This window comes from Drosophila sulfurigaster, chromosome X, assembly GCF_023558435.1.
Source record: "Drosophila sulfurigaster albostrigata strain 15112-1811.04 chromosome X, ASM2355843v2, whole genome shotgun sequence".
NCBI lineage: Eukaryota > Metazoa > Arthropoda > Insecta > Diptera > Drosophilidae > Drosophila > Drosophila sulfurigaster.
Genome location: NC_084885.1, coordinates 9,016,274 through 9,030,343, shown reverse-complemented (window position 1 = coordinate 9,030,343; position 14,070 = coordinate 9,016,274). Strand labels below are relative to the sequence as shown.

Genomic DNA, 14,070 nt, shown 5'->3' with positions numbered 1-14,070 from the left:
CAACTCAACAAGGCTTCAACTAACATACTATCTGAGTATCTTTCCGTTTATTCTCGCTCACTTCATTCGTTTTCCTATTACATCCGTTTAAAGCTGGTCAGTTTGTTCCCCAATTTCCAATGAAGCATGCTTATACCCCGCAATATACTTTCCTAGGGGCATGCATGTCCTTTGAGTAATATTAAATTTTTTATTACTTTACTAACTTTATATTCCTAACAGTTTTTTTGTATTATTAAAACTATTTTTATTTAATTTTTTATAATGTTTGAAAATTTTAAATCATAGTTTGATGGTTTAATATACTTTACTTTCTTATAATTATTTTTAATATAGCTAAAATTTTGCATTTTTAATCTATTTTAATTTTATATCGTTTAATATTTGAAAAACTTAAATGAATATATACATTCATTGTTCAAGCTGTTTTTTTTTTAGATTATGTTTATTAATATGGAACATTTTTTATAAAAATTACATTTGAAGAGCAAATGATTAATTTTAATAAATTTTTTAAACCAAACTATTTGATATTTAATTTAAGATCTTTAAATATAGTTTTTTTTTTAGATTTATTTTCTAATATGGTAATTTTATGAAATCTACAAAACTCATTATTTCAAACAGAGTTCGCATTCGATAAACAAAGTGTTTTACTACAGGGTATTTGTTGAGTCGTGCCTGCCGAGCGACCGAATTCGTTGCATGTTATTTTTGGCAGCATGTTGGAGCGTTTATTCATCCTTTGTCATAACAGTTTTATTGCGTTGTAAAGTCAACAAATGACAATAAAACGATGGCGATTTGTTTGCCATCGTTTTTGAGCTAGTCGAGTTTACACATCAAACAATCGATGTACTATATTTACTTAAGGCACCAATAATGATGCTGGTTCTCAAATATCGTATCATATTGTATCTCTATAATAAAAGGAAATCGATAAGCAACAGTCCGTATGAATCATATGCGCCACAATTGATAGATCATTATTATACTACTAACAACCAATTGATTTCAACTTCCCGTATTATGCTCACACTCTGCATTCAATAGGGTCCAATCTATGCCGACGGATACCTTGGTCAATAATTGAATTTCAATTGATATTTGCAGCGCATGCAGTATTCGATTTTATCTCTCGCTTGTCTTGCCCTTTGATACCCTGCACAATATTACACGAAGGGTAGCTTCAGGCAGACATAGGGAACTACCTATTTGCTTTAAATTTCAGAAATACCCGCAACAACGTGGTAGTATTCCTTAACGTATACTGCAAAAATACTAAAATATACTAAATGGTATATTTGGTATATAGATATAGCAATACATTCATAATATACCATGCTACTCTTATTATTATTATTATTATTATTATTATTATTATTATTATTATTATTATTATTATTATTATTATTATTATTATTATTATTATTATTATTATTATTATTATTATTATTATTATTATTATTATTATTATTATTATTATTATTATTATTATTATTATTATTATTATTATTATTATTATTATTATTATTATTATTATTATTATTATTATTATTATTATTATTTATTACTTTTATTATTCTTTTCAATAATCGTTTATTCTAATTTTTAGTTTATTTGATTTATTTGACAATTTTATTATTTTATTATTTATTTTTAGCTCCTACACACGACCAATGGATTTTCTAGGATAATCTGCAAGTCGAGCACGCCGCGACTAGACTGTTTTTTATATTTTCGTATTTTGGCATATTTGTTGGTATTTTGACTGGTCGCTGCCTCTTTTCACATTCAATTGCATTTATTGACCGAAGAAATATTTTATTACTTTACGCTTGGCAAATATTAGTGTCCAAAAACGATATCGACATGGACAACTATATGTAAGTGTGAGCGTATGTGTGTGTGTGTGTGAAAGTGTACATGTGTGCATGTGTGTGTGTGTGTGTGTACTTTATGGATGCTTGTCTTTGTGCTTATTGGGCCACAAACCGAAATGAGAGATGGCAAATATATAGACATAGTTGGTTCAAGCGTCATGTGAGTAGAGCTTGTGTGTGTGGGTGTGTGTGTGTGTGTGTGTGTGCGAGTGTGTGTGTTGTGGGTGTGACGTTAATATGTGCATACACAGACATGTACATATATACAGCTAAAGCTGCCGATCTGTCCGATTGCTGCTGGCCTCTTTGGTCTGTCTAATATATCCGCTCCACTTTGATTTCTTGGCACTCACACAAACACACTCACACACACACACACATTCCGCTCTCTTACACTCTTTTCCAGTCTCCCTCTCTCGCTTGTTGTTGGTTTTGCTGATGTTTTTTTTGGTGCGCTCCACGAACTTTGACAAATATTTTGGTCATAGCTGAGATTTGCGTGCCTTTCAATGGTTTTGTTTGTTCTGCTGTCCACAAATGGCGACTCTACTCCAGCTACGTATGTGTTCGTATGTGTGTGTGTGTGTCTCTCTGTCTATGTGTGTGTGTGTGTGTAGCTTCTGAATGTGGGTAATTCGGTCATGAATATGCGAACAATTTCTCCTATTGTATAGCGTACAATGTCCGAGCATTTTTGGCCTGCGCATATTTGTCGCAAATGGACTACATTACATTACAGCGACAGTTATCTCTTGATATATAGGTACGTCATACACACACACACACACACATGGTATATAGGAGAAGTAGTTGTAGTTGTATTAGTAGTAGTTGTAGCTATATGAGAGCATTATGCTCTAGGCTGCATGAGAATGTCCATAAAAATACAATATGTACTATGTGTGACGTGCAAAATCTAGGCGACTCAATGTCCAAGCAATTTGCTCGACCAACAAATACCCTATAAAATGTTAGCGGTTGAATAATGAGTCACTTTTGTAGTTCCTTTTCGTACAGCTTTAATAGTCTAACGCCTAACCTTGCGCTTCATATTGTTATAAACGTAAGTGATCGACTTAGCTTATGTCCTGTAAAAAATACAAGATTGTCCTAAATCTATTTAAATCTATTAAAAGCTTTAAATCTATTAAATTAAATAAATGAATAAGTGCAAAACAAAAAATACGTATACGAAAAAATAAATAAAAATTCTATAATTAAATAAGTAAATAAAAAAAAACTAAAAATAAACAAAAAAGTAAAAAAATAGATAATCAAGAAATAAATAAATACCCTATACGATTTTTTCGTGTAATATGCCAGTCTCCAAATAATAAATTTAACTGGAAATTCGATTCTATGAAAAGGAATCGTAAGCACATGCTGACATTTTTATGATACGATTTTGTGCGTTTTGTATGCCTACAGGGTATAATAAAGGCCGCATATTAAATGCGAGCGGCAACAACAACATTCATAAATGACCAGCAAAGGGCAAAAATAGCAACAAATACAATAACAATAACAATGAAAATAACAAAAACAATGCCCGCGAGTATATGATTAAAATGAAGCATGCGTCGCATGTTGAACTTGAAAATTGTGTTTATAGAAACTAACTTCAAGAGAGAGAGAGAGAGAGAGAGCGAGAGCGAGAGCGAACAGTAAGAAATACAGTTAGCAAGCGACAAGTTGGCAGAGCTGTGAACAAAAGGTGCCAGCCTCATATTTGTAGTGCGTTGACAACCCTAGACAACTGACACGCTTTGCGTCTATATTTCTAAGAAAATAGACACAATATTTCCATTACTCTATTGATAAGAAATACACAATGTACTTATGTTGCCTAGACTAATACATTAATCTCTCTAACACATTTCTGATAATCTTGTTTATTTTGCACGAAATAACAAATCAAAGTCATTGCTCTTTCATTTCTTATTGCGGTTCACTCAAATTTTGATGGTGTATCTATAAATAATTGCCGGCTTTGGGGGGGATGACAAAGTGGAAATCGAGCTCAAGTGCAAGAGTGCACAATGAATATCGAAGTGAGATGGTCGATTAAGCGAAAAGCAAACTTAACCGGTCTGCAAGCTGAACAAAACCGCATAGAACAGAATGGTTTTGGAGAGCAAGAATAGACGGGAGAGGGGAGATGCCGCACATTGGAGTAGAGTCGATAATGCAATTGGGGGGAGGTGTTTGGTTCACTTCATCGGGATTGCATGAATGAAGCGCGCCGAACCAGTTATGTGTAGGTGATGCGTATGTGCAACGGGGCGTATTAGTTATGCACATATGTGCAAAGCATCACAAAAAATATTACAATTTCTATTTGAACTAGGAAATAAGTACAGCTAACGTATTGCTCACTTTTAAAGCTAGCTTATTCTCATTTAATCTATTCCAATGATGCCTTGAATCTTATCTCAGCACACTACGCATTTGCCTCTTTGCACACAACTAAATGTGCCAGAGAGAGCGAGAGCTTATCGCTTTAGTGCTGCGCCACTCTAACGAATAGATTAGCACATGACGCGTCTTAAATATTGAAGCTGGCCTCGTGGCTTCTAGAGTGAAGAGTGCAGAGAACCAAAGGAGAAAACAAAGTGAAACATAGTTAGCGGTACTTTCGAGTAGAGATGACAACACAAATGCACTCACGCACCTTGCCCCTTTTTGCCAATTGCAATAATTACTCTTCAAATAAATTGAATAAAGCTACCAAATATCAGTTACGTATATATTTTTTAAAGCTAAGTTAGCGATAAACTTCAAAATGCAAAATTAACATATACGTTAATTAATGTCGCGTCGTGCTAATGATTGTGTCTTAACTGCCATCACTAATGAAGCAAAACAGCAATGAAACGAAGCAAGTGACAAGATTATTTATATTTGCTAATAAGAATACCGAAATTGAAATGCATGTTTCGTTAACATTTCTTGGCTTTGCATTGATCTTAGTTGGAGTAGAGCAACACTGCAGTCGGCAGAGCGTTAGCGTCAGAAGCTGCCGCCAAAAAAAAACGTAAAGAAAAATAACAACAAAAACAAACGTATGGCAAACAGCTGCTTGCTTGGCATTGAAAACGTCACCGTGCGACAGAGCACAACGCACAGGGCCAGGGGCAGACAGTGCGAGAGGGGGGAGGTAGGCGAAATGGAGCTAGGCAGCGAATGATGCACCGATTGGGAAGAGGCGTGGCGGGGGAGATAGCTAGGGCAGGCTGCCCGTCATTGCGGCATTCGTGTGTTCCAGCAAAACGAAACGAAACGAACGAACATAGCCTAAACGAGCACGATGTACGACGTCACACGAGCCGAGAGCCGAACGAAACGAATAGCGACCGGTTTTTGGTTTTTTTTTGACTGAGGCGCTTGCTGTCTGTGTCGCTGTCTGGCCGTTTCAGTGCGAATCGAAGCATCAAAGGTGTTAGGTGTTTGTGCGGTCTTTCATTTCACGTCGTTCGTTCGTATTTATTTGGCGCATATTTTGACGTATGTTTGCGAGCTGCGTTTTTCTTTTGCCCAAGCGGCTTTCAATATCAAAACACAAACAATGCACAAAAAAACAAACAAAAAAATAATTAACAAAAACAATGGAAACAACATAAAATAATAAACAACAAAAAAAACAAGACTCGCATATTTAACAATTCAAGTGCTTATTATTAAAAACGTGTGATTGTTGTTGTTGTCGTCGTTTTTTTTGCTCCATACGCGAAAGTCGCTTTGCTTTGTTTCTACAAATTGTATTTTTTGTGTTGTATTTTTTTTTTAAATTTTTTTTCAAATTTTTTTTTTTATTGTGTGACTATTAAATCATCTTCAAGTTGAAAAGTGACGCGGCTGCTGGAAAAAAGAAAGAGAATTCGCGATTGTGTTGCTGCTGTTGTTGTTGTTGTTGCTGTTGCGCTTTATGCATATTTGGATGAGATCAAACAACTGTTTTTTTTTTTTTCACTTCGTCTTCTCCGTCTTCTAATTGTTTTATTTTTGTGCACGTGAAGAGAGCGACAAAGGTGAGGACGTGAGTGAGAGAGAACAAACACGCGTAGCTTCTCATCGACATTGATCTTGATTTTGATGATTATTTGTTGTGATCTCGTTGTGATTGTTGCTCTTGTTGTTGCTGCTAGTTTCGTTGTTGACTAAAAACAAATAGATATACTAAATAGTTGACACAATTATTTGTGTTATTTGTTTAAACAAAAACGGCCTTTGCTGACGCATGCAAAACTTTTTTTCTTCTGATTTGTGACTTATCGAATAATTTAGTCTATAAAAAAGTCGGCATACAAATACTATAATAATTTGTTCACCTTGTGAGATCATTATTATTATGATCAACACGTATTAGTAGCTCTTTATATCGAGGTGAAAATAAGGAAATAAAAATAGAGGCCAAGGTCAAGTCATTATCAAATTTGAAAAGCGACGTATAAAATAATATGACAATTACTACAAGTATTTGTGAATTTCTAATTCCCAATTGCAGTAGCGTATAGCGTATAATTTTCTCGATTTATTATGAGATCAGCAAGGTGGCGTAATTCCCCCACTTCCCTTTCCACGTTTTGTGCTTCATTACATTCGAACGTTGCTACCTACATATAATATTTGCTTTTGCTTTTGCATATTTGCAGCAGTTCCAATTGCTTTTGCAAACACAATTCGCAATTCGTAATGCGTTTTGTGTGTGTGTGTTTCTCAAGCCGTTTACGGTTAATTGGTAAAGAATTAGAACACAAAAGCAAAGTCGCGATTTACGCATTCTTATTGTTATTCTTGTTTGCTTTGATGAGTCGCTTTCTCTCGCTTGACAGCAGCTCAAACAAAGAGTGGGGGTGAGTTAGAGTGAGAAGGCGTGAGTATAGTGAGTGTGTGATCGACAGGCAGTTGCAGCTTGTGGTGCCGTCTCGCTTTGGCTTAGTGTAATCTGAGTAACGTTCAATATAGCTAATAATGTCTTTGCTGACGCCTCGAGTGTAGAAGCTGCCGTTGCGGGCGCACTATAAATATTAAATAACAATAATAATAATACTAATAATAATAGCAAGAACAACAAGCAGGGCACAACAACAACTACACCAACAACAACAATGGCAAGTTGAAGCAGTTGTCTAAGTGGCAGCGCTTTGTCAAGCCGCATAAAATGTAATACAATAGAAAACTATATAGAGAAGCCATAACAACAACAATAACAACAACAACAACAACTACAAGAGTAATAATAACAACAAGAGAGTACATCAAAGTTGTTTTGGCTCCCAGCAAAACACGCAACAGTCCGTCAGGCAAAAGTCGCTTTCTGTTGCCTTCATCGCGTGTGTCTCGTCGCCCCGCCCTCCGCTCTCCGCCCACCGCCCTCCGTTCTCCGCAGTTCGTGTCGCGTCTTCCGGCCGGTTCCAGTTCCAGTTCCTTTCCCACAGCAGGACCCAAAACCGACTTCAAACAGTGCGCGCTGTGCGGTCGACTTTTGGGTTCCATACAACACTCCAATATACATATATACGCTATATATGTATATGTGTTATTCGTACTATACTCGCGACTATAGTTCTACGTACTTACCATACTGTAAACCTACTGCAACAACAACAACAACTTGCCACTTACATAGTTATTTTCTATAACAAAATTTGTTGTTCTTTTTTTTCTGTTTTCCACTTTGTAACCGTTTTATATATATCGTATTATATATATATATATATATATATATATATATAATTTTTGTTACCGCCAACCGCTGTGCATCGCTGTTCCCGTTCGACGTGCTGTTCTGCTTGAAACCGGAGAGTAGGTCAGGTCAGTGTGTATTACTTTACTTTACTTTTACTTTACCAACTACTACCATACTATACTATACATATAACTGTTTAGCTATAGCGCCGACCGACGACAATGCGCTTATTATAATGGTGAAACCCCTCTGCACACTCATATTAGCTCTATTCATTTTCCAACCTTTGTTTTGCATTTTTAATCAAAGTTCGTTGTTCGCTTTGCGACATGGAAAATGGCATTTAAATAATTGATATACATAGTTATATTTATTACCTGTTCTTATTTCGAATATAGAGCTTGATTAATGTCCCGATCGTTAAATAGAAATTATTTTGTTGAAATGCAAAAACATAAATCCCTAGCTCAACTGTTGAGCTTAATTAATCATTTAGTGTGGAGAGGGGTGGGGGAGCTTATCGATAGATAATTTATCGGTAATCGAAGCGCTTAACCCACTGTCATAGGCATATGTAATTTATTTAGCCTCCATGTTATGCAAATTGTGTGTGTTTCAGCCGATGTTAAGCGATCAATAATCCCTTCTCTAACACACGCACACATTCTGTGGCTAATTTATATGCCAACCAGTGTTGCCAATCAGTATAGATAACACCCCATTCGTTAACAATGAATTTTTTTTGGTGGAGGTGGAATTGGGGGAATCACAATTCTACGCCCACATCAAAACCAGTTTCTAACGCACACGCAAATTATTTGCAAGTTTTGTTTCTGTGTTTTCTTTTTTTTTCTGTTGATTTTGTTTATGGCTTTTCGATGAGTTAGAGGCGTGGGGGATGGGGGAGGTTAAGACCTTCAATATCCAAAACTATTTGCAAAGTTTTGCGAGTCAAACAATTAACTCCGATTGAAAGTTATGCGCAACAAGATAATTGTGGCTGAAAATTTATTGCGGTTTCAACGACGCCTGCAGACATTATGACGGGGGAGGAGTGGGATTGGCTGGAGGCTGGAGAGGTGGCAGAATGTTTGGGGTGAAGGCCAAGACGAGGTTGGGCGCCAAAATGACTCGTCGAGATTTGTTCAACGCCTTCGCTGAAAAGGGCCAACAACGTATTTTAATAATGCATCTCGAGAAAAATGCCTCAAAATGCTCCCAAAGCACAAAACCAGCCATAAAGATGGCGAGAGTGAGAGTGAGCAAGACAGAGAAAGCGAGATAGAGAGAGAGTGTGAGAGAGGGAGAGTTGAAGATAGAAATCAGTAAAGCGCAACAAAAACAAAAGGTACAAAGCGAACTTTTGGTTACTGCGACTGTCAAGCCGAATGCACACAGACAACACAAAAAAAATAAAAAAACAGTAGAAAAATAGAAAAGGGCAGCCAGGCGGCAGGCAGCAAGGACGCAGGACAAATGTTGCCACGCCATGTTGCACGTTTGTTGTCCGAGCAGCGAAGCCAAGCCAAGGCGAAAGGCGCAGCATCTGAGCGGCAGCACACAAAACTTGGCACGACTTGTCAGTTGCCCTTTACCCTCGACACTAATTGCCTCGACTGTCCTATCTCTCTCTCTCTCTCTTTCTCTCTGGCAGCTGCAGCAACTGGCGCTGAAAAGTATGCTACATTTCCACTGCAAAATATAGTGTCGAAAAAAAGCTTGAAATCCACTTCATGAAATGCGTAGAAAAACCATTTGAAATTACATTGTATATACAATTTAAAAAGTTGAACATAATTTGCAAGTACATTTTTTTCAATACAACATTTTTAAATACATTTATCATGAAATGAAGTATAAGATAGAAAAGAAGAGCAGCTTCACATATTGCAAGACTGATTTGAAAATAATATATTTTTAAATTACATTCATCACGAAATTGTTCACGCCAGATGATTTCATAAATAATAACTTATATGAAATCGTAACATTTGAGAAAATATGTTTTCTTAAATGAAATCAAAAACTTAACAATTGAATGGCAATTTAATACAAATGTTTTATAGTCACATCAAAACTTATAACTACATTAAATACCATTTAAGACTATCCTTAAATATATTAATTTATTTGTAAGCAATTTAATACAAACGATTTAATGATTGATACCTTCAACTTATAATTCCATTAAATGGAATTTGAACTTATCCCTTACTATATTTGAATCTTTGCAAGCAATTGCAATCATAAATACTCTTAATCGAATATACCCCATTTGGATAGCTGACACAGGGTATAGAGAATGCAGCACATCTTTAGCAAGTCGCCTGTGTGGCGCATTTGCGTTGCGGTTGAGGCCAAAAAAAAAAAAAAAAAAACGAAAACAAAAAAAGTGGGCAACAACGAGAAAAAAAAAACGTAAAACAACAGCAAACAATGCGCTGCAATATTTTCAAGGTCCCCAAACTGCGGCAGAACTAAATCATAAGCACACACAAACACACACACATAGACAGCTAGAAAGAGACAGAGACAGAGAAATAGAGAGAGAGAGTGAGTAATAGAGAGGGAGACAGTTTGAAGATGGGAGCAAAATCTTGCGGTCTGTTTGGCTTTTTGCCTCGAGCTGCTGTCCAAGTAAATTTCGCAGCTAAGCCGAAAAACTAAATCAAAGCAAAAGTCTGGCAAATTAAATAATCAAAAACAATTGTTAACTCTCGCCGAAAGGATGGCACTTGTCTTTTGTTTAAGGATAGCCTCAAAGAGAACGAGAGAAATAGCGATGCGGGAGACGAAGAGGGAGAAATTTAGAGCCACTTGATGTCCAAAAGCTGATGATGAAAGCAAATTGGATTACGTGTGGATTGCTTAACCACATCGCCAGAGTCGTCACACAATAACAGTTTACACACACACACACACATACAATATACTATATACTATAGTATGTACTTTTAGTATATAATTGCGACAACGTCGGCGACTGCGACTTGACCCGCAGCTGCTCTAGCCAAAGGTTATCAACAGTCGCCGGGCCACAATCTCATTGATAGTCAGAGCTAGGCGAAGTGAATACAGTGAATTCAATTCAGAAATTAACTAAATTCTATTTTCAAAATTATTTGTGCCCATTTCAAATAGATGTTTGCTTTAAAGACCTTCGAATCTCTCAACTAAAGATAAGCGACAGGGAGCGTGTAAATGTGAAAACCGTTGCATAATCAGTCGCAAAGTCAATGATTGAGCGCGTTTTGAATATCGCTGCGCTTTAAAGTTTGAAACAATTCTTTAAATGCCTGCAATTCAATGTATCTCCTATATTTATGTATATACCCGTTATTCATTGGGTCGAAGGGTATTCTGAAGTTGTGCATGTTCGTCTGTCTGTCTGTCCGTGCGTATGCAAACCAAGATTTCATAGATAGATAGAGTTATAATATAATATTTTTCAACAGCACGTGTTGTCAAAATTTTTTCAAAGTTTTGCCACTTTCGTCCTCCAAATGAAAAAATGTAATAAGAAACATAATTTTGAAACTGATTTTTAGTACATACAATAATAATCCCTAAGAATTTAATTAGTACTATACCGATATACCATATATAGCCTTCGGCATATTTCAGTATTTTTTGGTATTTGGTCTTATTTTTTAGCAGACAATCTGGTATATTTTACACTCCATGGTATATTTTGAATGTAGTGCTATAGTGATATAACAAATAAAGCATTCGGTATATTTTTGGTATATTTAAATAATTGGTCTTATTTACTTTAGGCTGACAACCTAGTATATTCTGTACTATTTCATATGTAGAAATACCAAATAAAGACTTCGGTATATTTTAGTATTTTTGCGGCATATTTTTGGTATATTTCAATAATCGTCCCTCTTTGCTTGGTTGACTATCTGGTATATTTTGCACTCCATGGTATATTTTGAATGTAGCACTTTACCAATATACCAAATATAACCTTCAGTATATTTCAGTATTTAATGAAATATATTTTGTGTATACTTTAAGAATTTGGTTCTATTGTAGCGGGTAACTCAAAGTCGAGCACACTCGTCTGTAGCTTTCTTACTTGTTTTTTTTTTTGCATGCATTTTTATTGCACATACGCCACATGAGCCAATCATTTGCATTGAATTGATGTGCTGTTGAATTGAATTTGCTGTTGGCTTAATTTATACCATGCATGAGTACGAATATGCGAGTATTTGCAGAGTGAGTACTCGCTTTAGCACTCTCGCACTTGAATACTCATGCACCTGCAGTCTTTATGCCTTTCTTCGGGCTGTTAGTTGATTTTTCATCGCTTCCTTTTCACTGCTTCATGCCTCTCTCTCTCTTTCTCTGCGTTGCACACACGTTGATTCATCGTCGTCGTCGTCGTCATCGTCGTCGCCTGTCTCAAGGGCGCTGCATACGCGACACTTTTGGGGCGTGCTGCGGCGTTGGGCGTGGCAGTAAAATGCAATTAGAAAATTGCAACGAAAATCAAAATATTTGCTCGGAAGTTGTAGCAAAACTCAGCGAAAAATATGTGAAAAGTAAATAGCAAAGAAGTATTATATGTGGGATTAAGATTGCAACTAGAGAATGGAACAAATAAGTAAAGCAAACAAATAGACAGAAGAAAACATGGGAATAGCGAATATATATAAAAGAGAAAATTAAAGGGTGGCTGTGGCACATGGGAAAATGTCAGCAAATTGAGATGAAAATTTCAAAAAATATCGGCTGAGAATAAAAGTAACTATGTGCCGAAGTCTGCAAAAAGGATTAATGAAATGTGAGCCTTCAATTTCGTATAAAAATGTGAACTAAATGAAATGGAATACTTTAGCTAACTCTGGTTATCAATAATAAATATATTTATATATTCGTTTACTTATTAGAAATACTTTTACTTAATCTGATGATATTTTGTTTAATCACTTGTACTTGAAGTAATGAATGCAGCAGTTTTTAAATAGAAGTAAAGGATTACTTAAAGAAAAAGGATTACTTGAGAATTAAAATTGAAAAATGTTGATGGAAATTGCTTAAGAATATTTTTAAGTCTGTTTTTTTTCATATTTGTATGTATTTGGTTTACAAATTCCTTATCGTTTGCCAGTTCGTTTTATCACTTTAATTTATTTATTTGACTAACACTTACGCTAAATTTAGTAATTCAACTTGTGAAAGATAACTGATTGTGATGTTCATTTATCTTAGCCATGACAGAAGAAATCAGTGGAAAGTATTTATTAAAATTAAAGCTTAGACTTTTTACTTTAATGGTTTTCTACATATTTTCTTTTATATTAAAAGTTGCTGAACGTTTGTGCGTTTTACATGACTCCTGTTATATTAACAGTTATTTATTTAATAGTTGTTTAACATTTTCACGTATGTTATTCTACATAGTTTCTATTAGCAGAGTTAAAATTCAAAGCAAACAGCGGAAATAATAATTTAAAATAAAGATTCGAATTTTTATATTTATTATATTGTTTGTACTCTTTAGTTTTAGTCACTTTTCTTTATTTATCTCACAAATGCTTTAACGAAATTTAATCGGAGCAGAGAATTGAAAGAATCAGTACAAATGATAAATTAAAAAGTATGTTTGAAAATTTTGCAGAAATTTTCATTTTACGAATTCTTCAGCTTCAGCTCTCAGTTTTCTTATCGTACTGTTCATATATTTATTTGTTTATCTCGCAAATATTTTAGCAAAACTTAAGAGAGATAACTTATTGTGGTGATAATTTGTTTAAGCACTCGAGTGCTCATATCACGAGTCGCAAGTATGTGAAATTTATGCACGGCAATTTGTTTGTTCTACAAATGCGACAGTCACTTCACTGGCAGCGTGCAGCGTGCAGCATACAGCGTGCAACATGCAGCATTGCAGCATGTGGCAGCTACATTGCAGCACACACAAATCGCTTGTTATCTGAAGGTTTACACACACACACACACACATACACACAAGCTAAGTGAGGAGGTGGATTGGTAACTAGTTTGCTGTAGTGCCCCGAAGTCATTGCATTTTCCCTTAGAGAGAGAGAGGACGAGAGAGGAAGAGTGAGAGAGAGAGAGCGGTATTCACATTTTCACATTTGTAATCGTATCTGAAAGCGAATCAAATTGAAAAGCAATGCGACTTTTGGGGGTCGCCTCTTGGCTCTGGGTCTTTAAGCTGTAATCCAAACTAGATCTGTAGCCACATTCGTGCCATGACATGACAAATTTCGCTGGCATGCTGTGTGTGTGTGTGTGTGTGTGGCAGCTTTGGTTCGGTTGCAGTTGCAGTTACAGCGCTCGACAATTCAATTGTCACATCCGTTTATAAAGTTGGCAGACATGGCTGCATTTCAAGGTTATCCAATTCTCTCCAACAGCAGCAGCAGCAGCAGCAGCAGCAGTTCCACTTTGTGGCGCCACCGTCACAGTCAGAAGCAGACAACTTCAATGCTGCCTGTGTGTGTGTGTGTGTGTTTGTGG

At 35.8% G+C, this 14,070-nt stretch overlaps 2 protein-coding genes across 6 annotated transcripts in view; one reads left to right on the top strand and one right to left on the bottom strand.

The window, feature by feature from the left end:
- LOC133848735 (putative mediator of RNA polymerase II transcription subunit 26) overlaps nt 1-14,070 on the bottom strand; it is a 138,233-nt gene that overhangs the window by 78,732 nt on the left and 45,431 nt on the right. The window lies entirely within an intron of this gene.
- LOC133848738 (uncharacterized) overlaps nt 5,282-14,070 on the top strand; it is a 122,211-nt gene continuing 113,422 nt past the window's right edge. The window contains exon 1 of one of the 5 annotated variants that reach the window (XM_062284410.1): nt 5,282-5,389. The gene's annotated coding sequence lies outside the window, so the exon portion shown is untranslated. The remainder of the gene's footprint in view (nt 5,390-14,070) is intronic. The other 4 variants (XM_062284412.1, XM_062284411.1, XM_062284408.1 and 1 more) reach the window with 4 other exon arrangements.